The following is an 18,512-nucleotide window of genomic DNA, read 5'->3' as shown; positions in this document are numbered from 1 at the left end:
GTGTCACTGCATCTTGATATGCCAAGGCTGGTTGACATCCATGGGAGACCTGAGGAGAAAAGAAGGAATGATGGATGGGGGCGAGGAAATGTGCTATGGGGGAGGGGCTGGGAGGAGAGGTGGCAGAGAGACTTTGGTCAGGATGTAAAAACTAAAATCAAATAAATAGATAATTTAAAAATGAAGTATGTAAGTATTACCACCAAAAAAAAAAGTTTCCAGGGAAAATTAACAGAAATACCAACAGGTTCTTGTGAGCTCTGTCTAAGAGGGGAACTGTGTGTGTGTTTCGCTTGTTTGGTGTTGAAATACCTGATAGCATATGGGTCAGGGCTGGGGAGAACAGTGCTCACTAGGATAAAGGTACTGTGAATCTTCATGGGCCACTGGAAATAATTTTCTAAAAGAAGGGAGGAATCAGCCTGATGACATGATATAAGATGGGGAGAGAATGAGAGAGAGGAAGGAGGAAAAGAAACTCCCAGAGGAAATTATATAGGGAGAAGACAGGAAAGAGAAAAGCTAGTGTGTGTGTGTGTGTGTGTGTGTGTGTGTGTGTGTGCGCGCGCACGCATTCACTTGTACAAAAGCATGTGGAGGCCAGAGGTCAGCTGTCTTTCTCAGTAGCTCTCCACCTTATTTTTTGAGAAAAAGACTCATGGACTCAGGATTTCAGTGATTTCTCACTGATTTGGCTAGGCTGGTTGGCCTGCAAGTCCCAAGGATCCTACTGTCTACACCTGCCCACTCTTGGATCACAGCAATATCATTTTCATTAAAAAAAAATGAAGAAACAAACAAATGCCCATGGGTACTGAGTGTGAAACTCAGGTCTTTGGGCTTCTGCAACACACACTTACCTACTATCCTTACCAGCCTTTGAGAAAAGCTACTTATAAATCTTAAAATGTGGTCAAGTATCTGACTTAATGTCAGAAGACTGAAGAATAAAAGGCTTCCTTGTGTGAACAGGAGGTAAAGGGGACAGATACCCATCCCCCGCCTTGTCTATTCCTTGAGTCCTCTTTCTACTAGGTACCTTCTCTTGCTATAGTACAATGGTACCTGTCAGTGTAAGAGAGCCCTATTGCAGAAGAAATGTAGGAGACAGGAGGCTGTGTGCCAAAACATCATAGTTAAAGAATGGAGAAGAAAAAAAATACTTGTGGCTTTTGTGAGTTCTGACAAATCTTGAATTCTCTTCCATTGTCGACCTCGCACCAAGGATGTGTTTCACACTGGGAACAGGGACCTCAGAGTTTTACAGTTTGGCAGTGTTATGGAGTACAGGGCAGTTAGCTACTCATAACTCCATCTCATAACTCCTTCATGTGATGGAGGGTTACAAGCTCCTCCCCACTCCATTCTGAAAACTTTAGCTGATTTCATCTTTTGAAGATTCCCATAGCTGCCATGTGTTCACACGATAGCCATGGCATGTCAGTGGTAACATTTAGTCTTTCATATCCACTGCCTCGTACATTCTTCCTAAGCCTTCTCCTGCAGTGTTCTCTCTCTCTAATATAGATGTCTCGCCTATGGCTGAGCAGGAGGTACAAGTTTTAATGAAGGAGATTTGGATAATGGAAGTTTCAGCAATGGTGTTTTTGGTTTTCTTTTTTAAAACTTCACGAGAGAACATCGTTCCTTCTGCTAATGGAAAGAGGTCATGCTCTGTCCCAGTCATTCGAAGGTCAGAGCTTTTGATTGTCAAGAATAAGTCTTTAAAATATTTTCTTTTTTTTTTTATTAACTTGAGTATTTCTTATATACATTTCAAGTGTTATTCCCTTTCCCGGTTTCCGGGCAAACATCCCCCTCCCCCCTCCCCTTCCTTATGGGTGTTCCCCTCCCAACCCTCCCCCCATAGACTAGTTCACTGGGGGTTCAGTCTTAGCAGGACCCAGGGCTTCCCCTTCCACTGGTGATCTTACTAGGATATTCATTGCTACCTATGGGGTCAGAGTCCAGGGTCAGTCCATGTATAGTCTTTAGGTAGTGGCTTAGTCCCTGGAAGCTCTGGTTGCTTGGCATTGTTGTACTTTTGGGGTCTCGAGCCCCTTCAAGCTCTTCCAGTTCTTTCTCTGATTCCTTCAATAGGGGACCTATTCTCAGTTCAGTGGTTTGCTGCTGGCATTCGCCTCTATATTTGCTGTATTCTGGCTGTGTTGTGTCTGTGGTGTGTTATGTGTGTGTTTGCATGTGCCTGTGTGAGCCACATGCGTGCAGTGTTTATGAAGGCCAGAAGGGGGCATTACAGTCTCCAGAGCTGGAGCTCCACGCAGTTCTAGGTTCAGAATTGCAGGTAGTTGTAAGTTCTAGAATCTGAACTCCAATCTTCTCCAAGAACAGTATGTGCTCTTAGCCAGTAAACCATCTTCCCATCTCAATGAAGACAAATTTTAAAAGTGTCACTGCTTTAGAATGTATGAGTTCTTAAAACTTTTAATAATACATTACAATTTTGATTGACAGGAAAGGTGTTCCTGCTCTCAAACTATGAAGGTTGTTAGGATCAAGGACGAAGATGCTTTCTTATAATTCCAACACTCAGAAATCTGAGGCAGGAGGATCATGTGAAACAGGCCTGCCTGGACTACAAAGAGAGTTTCAAACCTTTCTGAATTACATAGCAAGATTCCACAACATTCCTAGGTACTTAATTGTTTCATCCTCCCTAATACTGAGTAATTTTTCTTAAAAATCTTAGTTTTAAAATTAAATGCTAAGTCAAGAAGATGCCACCTCTTGCCACCATGCCTGGCTATCTGAGCTTGACATATGGACCCACATGGTGGAAACTGAGAATTGGCTCCTGCAAGTTGTTCTGTTTTCCCCATGAATGCTGTAGTATACATGTAACCTTACCCATGCACAAAATAAATAGATGTAATTTAAAATTAAAATTTTGTTAATACATAGAGAATGATAATTTTCCTCTACATTTTTCATTGGCTTATTACAGAGATGGAATATTTATTACACATTTAAATTTCTGCTTTTTTGTCTTATGATTAAGGTCTATTTTACTTTTATTGGAGTTTTAATGCTTATTTTATTGATTTTTGAAGAAATGCAGATACTGAGGAAATTAAACCTTTGCTCAATATTTTACAAGCACCCGATCTACTCTTTTCAAAAATGGCTGCCAGGGTTGTTTTGACTTTTTATTTATTTATTTATTTTGAGACCGGTTTTCTCTATGTAACCCTAGCTGTCCTGGAACTTGTTCTGTTGACCAGGCTGACCTCTAACTCAGAGATCTGTTGTGTTACGTAGCACTGTAGCTCCGGCCACTCTCGGTCTGCAGCGGTCTCCCTGCCTCTATGGGTAGCCCCATACAGAGACCACCCATCTCTTGGCTCGCTTGTTGCAGACTCTGCTCACATTCGCAGCCATCCACCTGCTTCACAAGCCTGAGTGCTAGGATTAAAGGCATCCTCCAGCATCACTCATATGCTTTTATCTTTTAATGTTCAGATATTTTAAATTAATTTAGTAAAATTAATTTCTTTTTCAATTAAAAATGCTGCTTATTTTTGAGATTGTAATTTAATCACGACATAGCTTCCTTATCTTTCCCCTCTTCTGACTCTCCCAGAAACCCCTCCCTGTCCTTCAAACTCATGGCTTCTTCTTTCATTAATTATTCCTGCATGCACACAGGCATATATATATATTCCCAAATATAACCCGCTGAGTCTATACTGACCATTTGGCAGTGCACAACCAACTGGTTCATTCTTCACTAGACAAAACGACCCACCCTGCTCCCAGCTTTATTCAGTTGCCTGTAGCTACTTGTGTAGAGTTGAGGCCTGTAGGATTTTCCCCATCCAGTTTGGTAGGTTCATGTTCAGCTCCTGTTAGTGAGACATTACTGCTATAGATTCTGACATCACTATGTAGGAGACAAAGTCCCACAAAACCCCCACATTCTCTGGCTCTTACAGTTTTCCTGCCCCCTCTTCTGCAATGATCCCAAGCCTTAAGTACACTGGATGTAGGTATATCAATTGGGACTCCATAACTCTGCATTTAGATTGGTTGTCTCCCTCCCTCCCTCCCTCCCTCCCTTCCTTCTTTCCTTTCCTTTTTATTTCTCCTTTCTTTTTCTCCTTAGTTTTGATAAAAAAATCATTGTAGTTTCTTGTATATTTATGTTGTTTGTACTTAAATTTTTATCCATCTGGAGTAGGAAGTGAACTGAGATTTCCTTCTGTTTTTCTAATTAGTGAACAAAATTGTCTTTATTTGTAACTATCCATTCTCTTTCCTGCTCATTAGAAATGCCACAGCTGAAGCTTATTAAATCCAGACAAATCTGATTGGTGGTTTCTCAGATTTTTCTTCCTTTCTTTTCGTTGAATCTGTCCATCTAAATTTATAAGAAGTAAACTCAGTTGTAGCATTTTAATGCTAAATGATACTAAAACAATCTCCTATTTCAGTTTCGAATCTTATTAGCCTTTCATGGATTGTCTGGTTTTGTTTTGTTTTTGTTTTTCTGGTGAACACTAAAATGTACTTCATCAGTTCTCTTATTCTTTCACTGAAACCAAACCAAACAGAAACTAAGCTAATTACTTAAGCAAACAAAATCTGCAGGGTTAATTTCATATAGTTGCGGTGAATGTGAAAATTGGTTGACATTGTGATAGCATCCAGTATTTACATTTACAGCCATTGTGTCCCTGTTTATCAGTGACATTGCAGTCCCACAGGAGAAAGGAGAGGATTCTTGAAGGAAGAAGATGTGGGGAGATACTGTGCAGAGGTAGCCAGGATACTCCCAGGTCCCTTCCAAGATCCATGGCACATGTGTGGAGGTCAGAGAACAACTTGAAGGAGTTAATTCTCTCCTTACACCCTCTGGGTCCCAGGGATCAAATCAGGCTACCTTGCTTGGTCACAGGCTCCTTTGCTCACTGAGCCATCTTGCCAGCCTTCTAGTTAGCTTTTCACTGAAGATTACACTGATTGTTTTACTTAATTGTCCATGATGGGAGAGAGAAATTTCAACTACAATCTGCTCTCCTCTAGCAGGACTTCTGACCCAAGTGTTCAGCTTGTAGGATTGTTTCTCTTGGACTAAAATTGAAGGAATTTTCTCATAAAAATTTCTAAATTACAAAGAGTAAGTACCCATTGTTTACTAAGATAAGGAAAGAAAAACAAAACAGAATAAAAACCGACCTATACACTGAATACCATTAGTTGGGTGTCCTTGCAACTTGGACGTCACTTGATTTTACTCTTGAAAGGAAAAAAATTGAATATCTGAAAGTGGTTTTCAAAGACACCTGAAGTGTGCAGCGTTAACGCGCCAAATGACGTATATAAACTAAGTATCTGTATTGCCATGGCTTATCAACTAGGTGTATTTTCTTTAGCTAAGCATCCATAAGAGGAACTAATGTAGAAAGAATGGCTGTGATTTACTGCATGGTGAATTTTACTCAAGGCTTGCCCTGGAACTTAGTATCATATCAACAAGCAAAAAGGAATAAGGATCCAGTGCAGTTACAGAGGGCTGCGCCTAGTTGAGTACTCTATTTATAGACAAAGCATTCCTAGTAGTTCATGGTACATTTTTGAGTATCTTCCTGCCTCTCAGTGAGTCAAAAATAAATCCAACAAAGGCTGAAGCAATAACTAGTAATTGTCTTCATCCCACATAGTGGGAACAGAAAAGATGATCAATTAGTCTTGACTGACAACCATGCTAATCATTGACTTGAATAGGTAGTCTTGTAGGATGTCCCAGGTTGAACCTGAGCTATATTTACACACTGTTTAAGGTATGTTTTGCAATGTTATATGGATAGATAAGCTGAGTTTTCAGACATTTTATACATGTATTTAATTAAACTTTTTTTTTTTTTTTACTAAGAGTGGACTGCGGAGATCAACAGTATTGAGGTCACCTCGGAACTTGCTAAAGATGTGGCATGTCATGAGGCCACCTCATAGTCAGCTTGACCAGAAACCCATTATATTTTGGAAAACACTATACCCAGAGACTTCTGTCCTAGATACAGATAAAGGGGGAAAAAGTGATGATATGTGCAGAAGGTACTGCGAGATGGAAGGCTGGACACCCTATGGGTCTGTTCTCATAAGTTGGATATGATGAGCTTAATAAAACAACTGGTGCAAATTAAAATCTGTATGGGCTTGGAGTTCAGCAGTCCCCTGTAGTGTTGACACATGCAATTTTGCCAAGTGCAAGACACAGCCTTGGAGCTCCCGTTGTGCTGGGATGCCCTTAATGTTGGCCTTGGTGGACTGGCTGGCATTTGCACTGGGCATCAGCTCCATTGCTGCCACTCTTGGCTTCCCAGCAAGAGGCATTGACCCAATAAGCTGGAGAGGAAAAGTACTGTCAGGTCCCTGTTGCCAAGAGACCCAGTTTTTGGAGCACAGTCTCATTGCCTACTAAGCAGATTAAATAGAGTCATCACAGGGCTGTCACTGACAAAGTCACTGTCATCTGGGTCCATCTTTCATCTTTCACATCCACAGTCTGAGGGCTGACACTATTTTTATTCGTTATTTATCTCTAGCTTCCTTTGATGCCTTTAAAGCATTTTTTTTGTGTGCCTTCTTTTGTGTGCCTTCTTTTTTTTACATGTGCATGTGAATGTGCATACATGTTCATATGTGTGCAGTTATATGTGTATGCATATATCTGTGGAGGTCAGAAGTCAACCTTGGCTATCAGCAACTTATTTTTGGAGGTATGATCTTTTACCTCTACCTGGAATTCATATATTCAGCCAAGCCAATAAGATCCGGAATCTGCTTGTTTCTGCCTCCTCAGCCCTAAGACTGCAAGTCATTGACACCATGTCTCACTTTTTTTTTGTTTGGTGGGGTCTGAGGAAGGGACTTGAGTCCTTAAGCACAGCACTTTATCAGCTGGACCATCTCCCCAGATTGTGGTGCTAGAACTTTTTCATTAAACTTTTATTTTTGAAATAATGGAGCATTTACGTATCTAAGAAAGTGAATCTAAGTCTACCTCATGTATACAGCTGTATTTCCCTTTGGGAAGATAAAGGGTTTGAAATGTTTGCAATAATTGACTTAAATTTTCACTGTGTATATGTATGTGGGTGTGTGTGTGTGTGTGTGTATGTGTGTGTGATGTGCATCTATGAAACATTAACACCTTAAAAACGACATAAAATATATGCATATTTTATTAGGTCCAGTTAAGATCCTAATAAACACTTTCCATCTCAAAATACAAACTTTTGCTTATGTTTATTAATTATGTATTTGTAGTCATTGGAGATACTTTTGAATGTTTCCAACTTTGTTGTCTAGTTTTATGTCTTCTAGATGAAAGCTAACATCATTGGAAGAGGGACCCTCAATTGAGAAAATGCCCCCACCAGATTGGCCTGTGGACAAGCCTGTGGTGCATTTCCTTTATTAGTAATTGATATGGGAGAGCCCATCCCATTGTGGGTAGTGCTGCCTCTAGGTAAGTGGTCCTGAGTGCTATAAGAAAATAGGGTGGGCAATCCAATGAGCTGCACTCTTCCATGGCCTCTGCATCAATTCCTGCTTCCAAATTCTTGCCTTGAATTTCTGTGATGACTTTCCTGGATGATGGCTATAAGCTGTAAGATAAAACAAACTCTTTCTTCCCCAAGTTACTTTTGATCATGGTGCTTATCTAAACAATAGAATATTAGCTAAGACACAAACAAAAAGAAATTATACTTATTTAAGGTAGTGAACATGTCAATCATTTTGACTGACATCGTATACATATGTTGAAATACTACAGCAAAGCCCATGAACATGTACAATTAAATGTATATGCAAGAAAATCCCTCACAGGCATAGGCATAGGCAGTATCTTCCATTGCATTGAGCGTGTTTACTATATTCCTTTTCCTAACATGTTGGCCAATATTTGGTGTTTGAAGACTATGGCTGGAAGTGTGGTTAGTTGTTCAGAGTGCTTTCCTAGTATGCATGAAGTTCCATGGCCGCTCTCACCTGTATTCGCAGCACTCACGAAGCAGAGAGGAGGCAGGAAGAGCAGAAGTTAAAGATCACTGGTAGTTGCACAGTGAGTTTCAAGTCAGTATAGACATGTGAGACAGACAAATAGACAAATCGTCAGAGGGATGGATGCACACATGCTCATGCATACACACACACACACACACACACACACACACAAACTCATATACATACAAAGACATGATGCCCCCATCCAGATTCAAAAAGCAATATCCTCAAGTATATTCAACCACTAATACCATAAACTTGGATATGGGTATGTGCTCAATGACTAAAGTGTGTGGTTTGCAAGAAAAGAGGTAACAAAAGGGCTCCAATATATTTAAGGATGGTGTATATGTACTTATGTATAAGACAAAGAAAACAAATGCCTTTCTGAGATGAATCAAGAGGAACGAGAATATAGGAAAATGGAAGGAAGACAAGTACTTGGAAGGATAACTCTGTCCACAGACCATGTTTCTTTCCTATAAATGCTGTTTTCCTAATTTTTATTAAAAACAAACAAACAGACAAACAAACAAAACTTTGAGACAGGCTCATATAGCCCAGGCTGACTTTAAACTCTGTATGTAACCAAGGAGGACCTTTAACTCCTGATCTTTCTGACAACCTCTCAAGTGTTAGGATGAGAGACGCATGCTGCCAGGCCCAGTTGATGTGTGTCTGGGATTGAACTCAGGGATTCATGTGTGCTTAGCAAGCACTCTACCAACCAAGTCTGAACCCCAGCAGCCCTTCATTTTTATTTGGATTAAGTCTTATAAAAATCAGGTACATAGTCTTGGGTATTCTTCTCAAGGAATAGAAAAGTAGTGAGAGCCAGAAAAGGATTAGAGATCAGAAGTGCACTGTCCTACCTGCTGCAGAAACAACAGCAGGATGCCCCAGGATGCTTGCAGAGTTTTGCCAAGTGCTCTCCTGCACTTTCCTGCTATCTGCATTACAGTTGCTCTCACTCCAGCCCAATCAACCTCAAGAACAAGACCAAGTAGAATGATGAAATAAAATGTTTTCCTAACATTAGGGTTCTTTTTTTTTTTTTTTTTTTTTTTTTTTTTTTTTTTTTTTTATTAACTTGAGTATTTCTTATATACATTTCGAGTGTTATTCCCTTTCCCGGTTTCCGGGCAAACATCCCCCTCCCCCCTCCCCTTCCTTATGGGTGTTCCCCTCCCAACCCTCCCCCCATTGCCGCCCTCCCCCCATAGACTAGTTCACTGTGGGTTCAGTCTTAGCAGGACCCAGGGCTTCCCCTTCCACTGGTGCTCTTACTAGGATATTCATTGCTACCTATGGGGTCAGAGTCCAGGGTCAGTCCATGTATAGTCTTTAGGTAGTGGCTTAGTCCCTGGAAGCTCTGGTTGCTTGGCATTGTTGTACTTTTGGGGTCTCGAGCCCCTTCAAGCTCTTCCAGTTCTTTCTCTGATTCCTTCAATAGGGGACCTATTCTCAGTTCAGTGGTTTGCTGCTGGCATTCGCCTCTATATTTGCTGTATTCTGGCTGTGTCTCTCAGGAGCGATCTACATCCGGCTCCTGTCGGTCTGCACTTCTTTGCTTCATCCATCTTGTCTAATTGGGTGGCTGTATATGTATGGGCCACATGTGGGGCAGGCTCTGAATGGGTGTTCCTTCAGTCTCTGTTTTAATCTTTGCCTCTCCCTTCCCTGCCAAGGGTATTCTTTTTCCTCATTTAAAGAAGGAGTGAAGCATTCACATTTTGATCATCCGTCTTGAGTTTCGTTTGTTCTAGGGATCTAGGGTAATTCAAGCATTTGGGCTAATAGCCACTTATCAATGAGTGCATACCATGTATGTCTTTCTGTGATTGGGTTAGCTCACTCAGGATGATATTTTCCAGTTCCAACCATTTGCCTACGAATTTCATAAACTCGTTGTTTTTGATAGCTGAGTAATATTCCATTGTGTAGATGTACCACATTTTCTGTATCCATTCCTCTGTTGAAGGGCATCTGGGTTCTTTCCAGCTTCTGGCTATTATAAATAAGGCTGCGATGAACATAGTGGAGCACGTGTCTCTTTTATATGTTGAGGCATCTTTTGGGTATATGCCCAAGAGAGGTATAGCTGGATCCTCAGGCAGTTCAATGTCCAATTTTCTGAGGAACCTCCAGACTGATTTCCAGAATGGTTTTACCAGTCTGCAATCCCACCAACAATGGAGGAGTGTTCCTCTTTCTCCACATCCTCGCCAGCATCTGCTGTCACCTGAGTTTTTGATCTTAGCCAATCGCACTGGTGTGAGGTGAAATCTCAGGGTTGTTTTGATTTGCATTTCCCTTATGACTAAAGATGTTGAACATTTCTTTAGGTGTTTCTCAGCCATTCGGCATTCCTCAGCTGTGAATTCTTTGTTTAGCTCTGAACCCCATTTTTTAATAGGGTTATTTGTTTCCCTGCGGTCTAACTTCTTGAGTTCTTTGTATATTTTGGAAATAAGGCCTCTATCTGTTGTAGGATTGGTAAAGATCTTTTCCCAATCTGTTGGTTGCCGTTTTGTCCTAACCACAGTGTCCTTTGCCTTACAGAAGCTTTGCAGTTTTATGAGATCCCATTTGTCGATTCTTGATCTTAGAGCATAAGCCATTGGTGTTTTGTTCAGGAAATTTTTTCCAGTGCCCATGTGTTCCAGATGCTTCCCTAGTTTTTCTTCTATTAGTTTGAGTGTGTCTGGTTTGATGTGGAGGTCCTTGATCCACTTGGACTTAAGCTTTGTACAGGGTGATAAGGATGGATCGATCTGCATTCTTCTACATGTTGCCCTCCAGTTGAACCAGCACCATTTGCTGAAAATGCTATCTTTTTTCCATTGGATGGTTTTGGCTCCTTTGTCAAAAATCAAGTGACCATAGGTGTGTGGGTTCATTTCTGGGTCTTCAATTCTATTCCATTGGTCTATCTGTCTGTCTCTGTACCAATACCATGCAGTTTTTATCACTATTGCTCTGTAATACTGCTTGAGTTCAGGGATAGTGATTCCCCCTGAAGTCCTTTTATTGTTGAGGATAGCTTTAGCTATCCTGGGTTTTTTGTTATTCCAGATGAATTTGCAAATTGTTCTGTCTAACTCTTTGAAGAATTGGATTGGTATTTTGATGGGGATTGCATTGAATCTGTAGATTGCTTTTGGTAAAATGGCCATTTTTACCATATTAATCCTGCCAATCCATGAGCATGGGAGATCTTTCCATCTTCTGAGGTCTTCTTCAATTTCTTTCCTCAGTGTCTTGAAGTTCTTATTGTACAGATCTTTTACTTGCTTGGTTAAAGTCACACCGAGGTACTTTATATTATTTGGGTCTATTATGAAGGGTGTCGTTTCCCTAATTTCTTTCTCGGCTTGTTTCTCTTTTGTATAGAGGAAGGCAACTGATTTATTTGAGTTAATTTTATACCCAGCCACTTTGCTGAAGTTGTTTATCAGCTTTAGTAGTTCTCTGGTGGAACTTTTGGGATCACTTAAATATACTATCATGTCATCTGCAAATAGTGATATTTTGACCTCTTCTTTTCCGATCTGTATCCCTTTGATCTCCTTTTGTTGTCTGATTGCTCTGGCTAGAACTTCAAGAACTATATTGAATAAGTAGGGAGAGAGTGGGCAGCCTTGTCTAGTCCCTGATTTTAGTGGGATTGCTTCAAGTTTCTCTCCATTTAGTTTAATGTTAGCAACTGGTTTGCTGTATATGGCTTTTACTATGTTTAGGTATGGGCCTTGAATTCCTATTCTTTCCAGGACTTTTATCATGAAGGGGTGTTGAATTTTGTCAAATGCTTTCTCAGCATCTAATGAAATGATCATGTGGTTCTGTTCTTTCAGTTTGTTTATATAATGGATCACGTTGATGGTTTTCCGTATATTAAACCATCCCTGCATGCCTGGGATGAAGCCTACTTGATCATGGTGGATGATTGTTTTGATGTGCTCTTGAATTCGGTTTGCCAGAATTTTATTGAGTATTTTTGCGTCGATATTCATAAGGGAAATTGGTCTGAAGTTCTCTTTCTTTGTTGTGTCTTTGTGTGGTTTAGGTATAAGAGTAATTGTGGCTTCATAGAAGGAATTCGGTAGGGCTCCATCTGTTTCAATTTTGTGGAATAGTTTGGATAATATTGGTATGAGGTCTTCTATGAAGGTTTGATAGAATTCTGCACTAAACCCGTCTGGACCTGGGCTCTTTTTGGTTGGGAGACCTTTAATGACTGCTTCTATTTCCTTAGGAGTTATGGGGTTGTTTAACTGGTTTATCTGTTCCTGATTTAACTTCAATACCTGGTATCTGTCTAGGAAATTGTCCATTTCCTGAAGATTTTCAAATTTTGTTGAATATAGGTTTTTATAGTAAGATCTGATGATTTTTTGAATTTCCTCCGAATCTGTAGTTATGTCTCCCTTTTCATTTCTGATTTTGTTAATTTGGACACACTCTCTGTGTCCTCTCGTTAGTCTGGCTAAGGGTTTATCTATCTTGTTGATTTTCTCAAAGAACCAACTTTTGGTTCTGTTGATTCTTTCTATGGTCCTTTTTGTTTCTACTTGGTTGATTTCAGCTCTGAGTTTGATTATTTCCTGCCTTCTACTCCTCCTGGGTGTATTTGCTTCTTTTTGTTCTAGAGCTTTTAGGTGTGCTGTCAAGCTGCTGACATATGCTCTTTCCTGTTTCTTTCTGCAGGCACTCAGCGCTATGAGTTTTCCTCTTAGCACAGCTTTCATTGTGTCCCATAAGTTTGAGTATGTTGTATCTTCATTTTCATTAAATTCTAAAAAGTTTTTAATTTCTTTCTTTATTTCTTCCTTGACCAGGTTATCATTGAGTAGAGCATTGTTCAATTTCCACGTATATGTGGGCATTCTTCCCTTATTGTTATTGAAGACCAGTTTTAGGCCGTGGTGGTCCGATAGCACGCATGGGATTATTTCTATCTTTCTGTACCTGTTGAGGCCCGTTTTTTGACCAATTATATGGTCAATTTTGGAGAAAGTACCATGAGGAGCTGAGAAGAAGGTATATCCTTTTGCTTTAGGATAGAATGTTCTATAAATATCCGTTAAGTCCATTTGGCTCATGACTTCTCTTAGTCTGTCTACATCACTGTTTAATTTCTGTTTCCATGATCTGTCCATTGATGAGAGTGGGGTGTTGAAATCTCCCACTATTATTGTGTGAGGTGCAATGTGTGTTTTGAGCTTTAGTAAGGTTTCTTTTACATAAGTAGGTGCCCTTGTATTTGGGGCATAGATATTTAGGATTGAGAGTTCATCTGGGTTGATTTTTCCTTTGATGAATATGAAGTGTCCTTCCTTATCTTTTTTGATGACTTTTAGTTGGAAATTGATTTTATTTGATATTAGAATGGCTACTCCAGCTTGCTTCTTCTGACCATTTGCTTGGAAAGTTGTTTTCCAGCCTTTCACTCTGAGGTAGTGTCTGTCTTTGTCTCTGAGGTGTGTTTCCTGTAGGCAGCAGAATGCAGGGTCCTCGTTGCGTATCCAGTTTGTTAATCTATGTCTTTTTATTGGGGAGTTGAGGCCATTGATATTGAGAGATATTAAGGAATAGTGATTATTGCTTCCCGTTATATTCATATTTGATGTGAGGTTATGTTTGTGTGCTTTCATTCTCTTTGTTTTGTTGCCAAGACGATTAGTTTCTTGCTTCTTCTAGGGTATAGCTTGCCTCCTTATGTTGGGCTTTACCATTTATTATCCTTTGTAGTGCTGGATTTGTAGAAAGATATTGTGTAAATTTGGTTTTGTCATGGAATATCTTGGTTTCTCCATCAATGTTAATTGAGAGTTTTGCTGGATACAGTAATCTGGGCTGGCATTTGTGTTCTCTTAGGGTCTGTATAACATCAGTCCAGGATCTTCTGGCCTTCATAGTCTCTGGCGAGAAGTCTGGTGTGATTCTGATAGGTCTCCCTTTATATGTTACTTGACCTTTTTCCCTTACTGCTTTTAATATTCTTTCTTTATTTTGTGCGTTTGGTGTTTTGACAATTATGTGACGGGAGGTGTTTCTTTTCTGGTCCAATCTATTTGGAGTTCTGTAGGCTTCCTGTATGTCTATGGGTATCTCTTTTTTTAGGTTAGGGAAGTTTTCTTCTATGATTTTGTTGAAGATATTTACTGGTCCTTTGAGCTGGGAGTCTTCACTCTCTTCTATACCTATTATCCTTAGGTTTGATCTTCTCATTGAGTCCTGGATTTCCTGTATGTTTTGGACCAGTAGCTTTTTCCGCTTTACATTATCTTTGACAGTTGAGTCAATGATTTCTATGGAATCTTCTGCTCCTGAGATTCTCTCTTCCATCTCTTGTATTCTGTTGGTGAAGCTTGTATCTACAGCTCCTTGTCTCTTCTTTTGGTTTTCTATATCCAGGGTTGTTTCCATGTGTTCTTTCTTGATTGCTTCTATTTCCATTTTTAATTCCTTCAACTGTTTGATTGTGTTTTCCTGGAATTCTTTCAGGGATTTTTGCGATTCCTCTCTGTAGGCTTTTACTTGTTTATTAATGTTTTCCTGTGCTTCCCTAAGTGTGTTCAGGTCTTTCCTGAAGTCCTCCAGCATCATGATCAAATATGATTTTGAAACTAGATCTTGCTTTTCTGGTGTGTTTGGATATTCCATGTTTGTTTTGGTGGGAGAATTGGGCTCCGATGATGGCATGTAGTCTTGGTTTCTGTTGCTTGGGTTCCTGCGCTTGCCTCTCGCCATCAGATTATCTCTAGTGTTACTTTGTTCTGCTATTTCTGACAGTGGCTAGACTGTCCTATAAGCCTGTGTGTCAGGAGTGCTGTAGACCTGTTTTCCTCTCTTTCAGTCAGTTATGGGGACAGAGTGTTCTGCTTTCGGGCGTGTAGTTTTTCCTCTCTACAGCTCTTCAGCTGTTCCTGTGGGCCTGTGTCTTGAGTTCACCAGGCAGCTTTCTTGCAGCAGAAAATTTGGTCTTACCTGTGGTCCCGAGGCTCAGGTTTGCTCGTGGGGTGCTGTCCAGGGGCTCTCTGCAGCGGCAGCAACCAGGAAGACCTGTGCCGCCCCTTCCGGGAGCTTCAGTGCACCAGGGTTCCAGATGGTCTTTGGCTTTTTCCTCTGGCGTCCGAGATGTGTGTGCAGGGAGCAGTCTCTTCTGGTTTCCCAGGCGTGTCTGCCTCTCTGAAGGTTTAGCTCTCCCTCCCACGGGATTTGGGTGCAGAGAACTGTTTATCCGGTCTGTTTCCTTCAGGGTCCGGCGGTGTCTGTGGCAGGGGTCCTGCCGCTCCTGGGCCCTTCCCCACGGGAGCCCAGAGGCCTTATACAGTTTCCTCTTGGGCCAGGGATGTGGGCAGGGGTGAGCAGTGTTGGTGGTCTCTTCCGCTCTGCAGCCTCAGGAGTGCCCACCTGACCAGGCGGTTGGGTCTCTCTCTCACCGGGTCTGGGAGCAGAGAGCTGCTGCGGGCCGGGATCCGCGGGTGTGGGACTTCCGGTAAACACAGAACGTGCCCGGTTCTAGAGAAATTCTGCTTCCGTGTGTCCCAAGCTCACCAGGCAGCTTTCTTGCAGCAGAAAATTTGGTCTTACCTGTGGTCCCGAGGCTCAGGTTTGCTCGTGGGGTGCTGTCCAGGGGCTCTCTGCAGCGGCAGCAACCAGGAAGACCTGTGCCGCCCCTTCCGGGAGCTTCAGTGCACCAGGGTTCCAGATGGTCTTTGGCTTTTTCCTCTGGCGTCCGAGATGTGTGTGCAGGGAGCAGTCTCTTCTGGTTTCCCAGGCCTGTCTGCCTCTCTGAAGGTTTAGCTCTCCCTCCCACGGGATTTGGGTGCAGAGAACTGTTTATCCGGTCTGTTTCCTTCAGGGTCCGGCGGTCATTAGGGTTCTTTTTAATGATAAGAGCATCAGGGGAATCAGAAAACTCAAGGTTAGATCATTTGAGAGAAATGGGCTTTGGGAGCTATTAGGATTTTTCAAACATAAAAAAAATTCCTGTTGGGGGAAAGGAAGAAGCTGGGGAGACTGTACGAATCCTAAATTTTTGGAGGCTAAGAGATAGGGTCTTGCCAAGCAATTTCCTGGCTGAAACAGGGATTCCTGCATTTTCTCTGGGCAACAATCCTCCACAAAGCAGTCATTAGCCATGACAGGCAGGGCTATAGACAGACCTACAGTAGCTTTTTAAAATTTTTTATGGGATCTGTAGGGCAAAAGCCTAGCAAAGAGCTTACTGAACTAACAACAAACCCTGAAGATACAATCTGTAGACATGAGCAGAGATTGGTGGCTGAGGTCCAGCCTACAACATATGAAGCAGATAGTCCCCATCCAACTGAATTAGTTGCTTTGCTCATTATCATAAGAACACCTGACAAAAGTACCTTAAGGAAGGAAGGAAGGGCTTATCTTGGATCATAATTCAAGGTACCACCAATCATAATCACGGCAGGGATGTTATTGCTATAGGAGTAGGAGGCTGCCGGTACAGTTCATCCTTGGTTAGGAAGCAGAGATATGATGCTGGTTCTCAGATCACTTTCTTCTGTGTTTGTTTATTTCCCAATCACAGACTGGAGTCCATGGCTGGAGTGGTGCTTACCACTTTTAGGATGGTCTTCCAACATTAATTAACTTAATCTAGACCCTTCTTCACAAGCATGGCCAGTAGTTTGTCTCCATGACCTTATTCTAATCAATATTAGTCATCATTTAAAACCATACGTTGAAACAACTCCTTCTCATACAAACACACACACAAGACACATAAACAAACACACACACATACACATGCACACCATGCACACACACACTTTTTTATTTTTTTTAAACATGCAAGCTCATTGTGATTATAAACATGCTTTACTTAATTCCTACAGTAACCTAACAAAGGTATCATGCCCCATTCATACATAGGAGACAAAGCTTGGTGAATTTAAAGGGCAAACCAATTTTTGAATTTAGAGGAATCTGACCCTTTTACCATTCCAAATTATTTTCATGCATAGCTATGGATTGCCGGATTTGTGACGGATCTTTTCCCCCATGTAACAGCTATTAGAAAGATGGTGATGGAATTATGAGGTGCTGTCCTGAGAGAATGTATACTGTTGGCGTGAACATACATGGCCATGTCAAGAGCCCCAATGCCATGGAAGGCCTTGCCATTCCTATGGGTTATGTTCTGAAGAATGGCAAAGTCTTACTCTGCTATGACTGTGGATGTTGATGAATGTTTGACCTTTAACTGTAACCATGTGTTCAGGAAGTAAGAACCGAAGCGTCATCCTCCGAACTGAGACTACTCCTTACAGAGATGACCTTCTCAGGTAAACTGACATGCCTCCGCGTCATTGCTACTGTATGTAATAAATGTTCTGAGTTTCTGGGATGCTGCTGGGGCATATACATCAGAGAGATGTGTGATATCTACTCTTGATTGTCAACTTGACTGTATCTAGAATCAACCAAAACTCAAGTATCTGGGTGCACCCGTGGAGGACATTTTTCTTAACCAAATCATTTGAAGACACACTTTTTTTTTTATATTAACTTGAGTATTTCTTATATACATTTCGAGTGTTATTCCCTTTCCTGGTTTCCGGGCAAACATCCCCTTCCCCTCTCCCCTTCTTTATGGGTGTTCCCCTCACCATCCTCCCCCACTTGTCGCCCTCCCCCCAACAATCATGTTCACTGGGGGTTCAGTCTTAGCAGGACCCAGGGCTTCCCCTTCCACTGGTGCTCTTACTAGGATATTCATTGCTACCTATGGGGTCAGAGTCCAGGGTCAGTCCATGTATAGTCTTTAGGTAGTGGCTTAGTCCCTGGAAGCTCTGGTTGCTTGACATTGTTGTACATATGGGGTCTCGAGCCCCTTCAAGCTCTTCCAGTTGAAGACACACTTTTAATCTGAATCTTTTGAGATGGGAAGATTTACCTTTGATCTGGGTCATACCTTCTGGTGACAAACTGTATAGGAAGGAAACTCTCTGCCTGCTGGCCATTGCTCTCACCAGCAAGTCAATTCCTTCACTGACATTAGAGCCTATTTCTTTGGGATCCAGCATATACTGACGACCAACATAAACATCCAGCCTTGTGGACTAAAGAACTATTGAATTATTGAACTTTCCATTGGTAGACAGCCATTGTTGGACTAGCTGGACCACGGCCTGTCTAATAATATAAATGTGTGTGTGTGTGTGTGTGTGTGTGTGCATGTGTGTGTATGTATGCATACATATACATATATACATATAGATATAGGTATATATACATTAGGTGTATATTTACATACAAATATGTGTATATATCACATACATAAATATGTGTGTATGTATGTATGTATGTATGTATGTATGTATGTATGTATGTATGCATATTTTCTATCAGTTCTGTACCTGTAGAGAACCCTGACTAAGACAATGTGGCCCACCTGATCCCAGCTTTTCTGTGTGTGTGTTTGCAGTATCTTTTTC

General features: G+C 41.2%; 1 long non-coding RNA gene across 4 annotated transcripts in view; it reads left to right on the top strand.

Annotated features, from left to right (window-relative positions):
• Positions 1 to 2,334: 2,334 nt before the first annotated feature.
• LOC120096236 (uncharacterized) overlaps positions 2,335 to 18,512 on the top strand; it is a 29,862-nt gene continuing 13,684 nt past the window's right edge. Inside the window, exons 1-4 of one of the 4 annotated variants that reach the window (XR_015636342.1) lie at positions 2,335 to 2,655; positions 5,894 to 6,075; positions 7,333 to 7,492; positions 17,086 to 17,360. This is a non-coding gene — a long non-coding RNA (uncharacterized LOC120096236). Of the gene's footprint in view, positions 2,656 to 5,893; positions 6,109 to 7,332; positions 7,493 to 17,085; positions 17,361 to 18,512 lie in introns of all 4 variants that reach the window. The other 3 variants (XR_015636340.1, XR_015636339.1, XR_015636341.1) reach the window with 3 other exon arrangements.

The sequence above is a fragment of the Rattus norvegicus genome, chromosome 13, assembly GCF_021556685.1.
Source record: "Rattus norvegicus strain SHRSP/BbbUtx chromosome 13, alternate assembly SHRSP_T2T, whole genome shotgun sequence".
NCBI lineage: Eukaryota > Metazoa > Chordata > Mammalia > Rodentia > Muridae > Rattus > Rattus norvegicus.
Note: the sequence above shows the minus strand (reverse complement) of the source record. Positions and strands in the feature narration are given on the sequence as shown.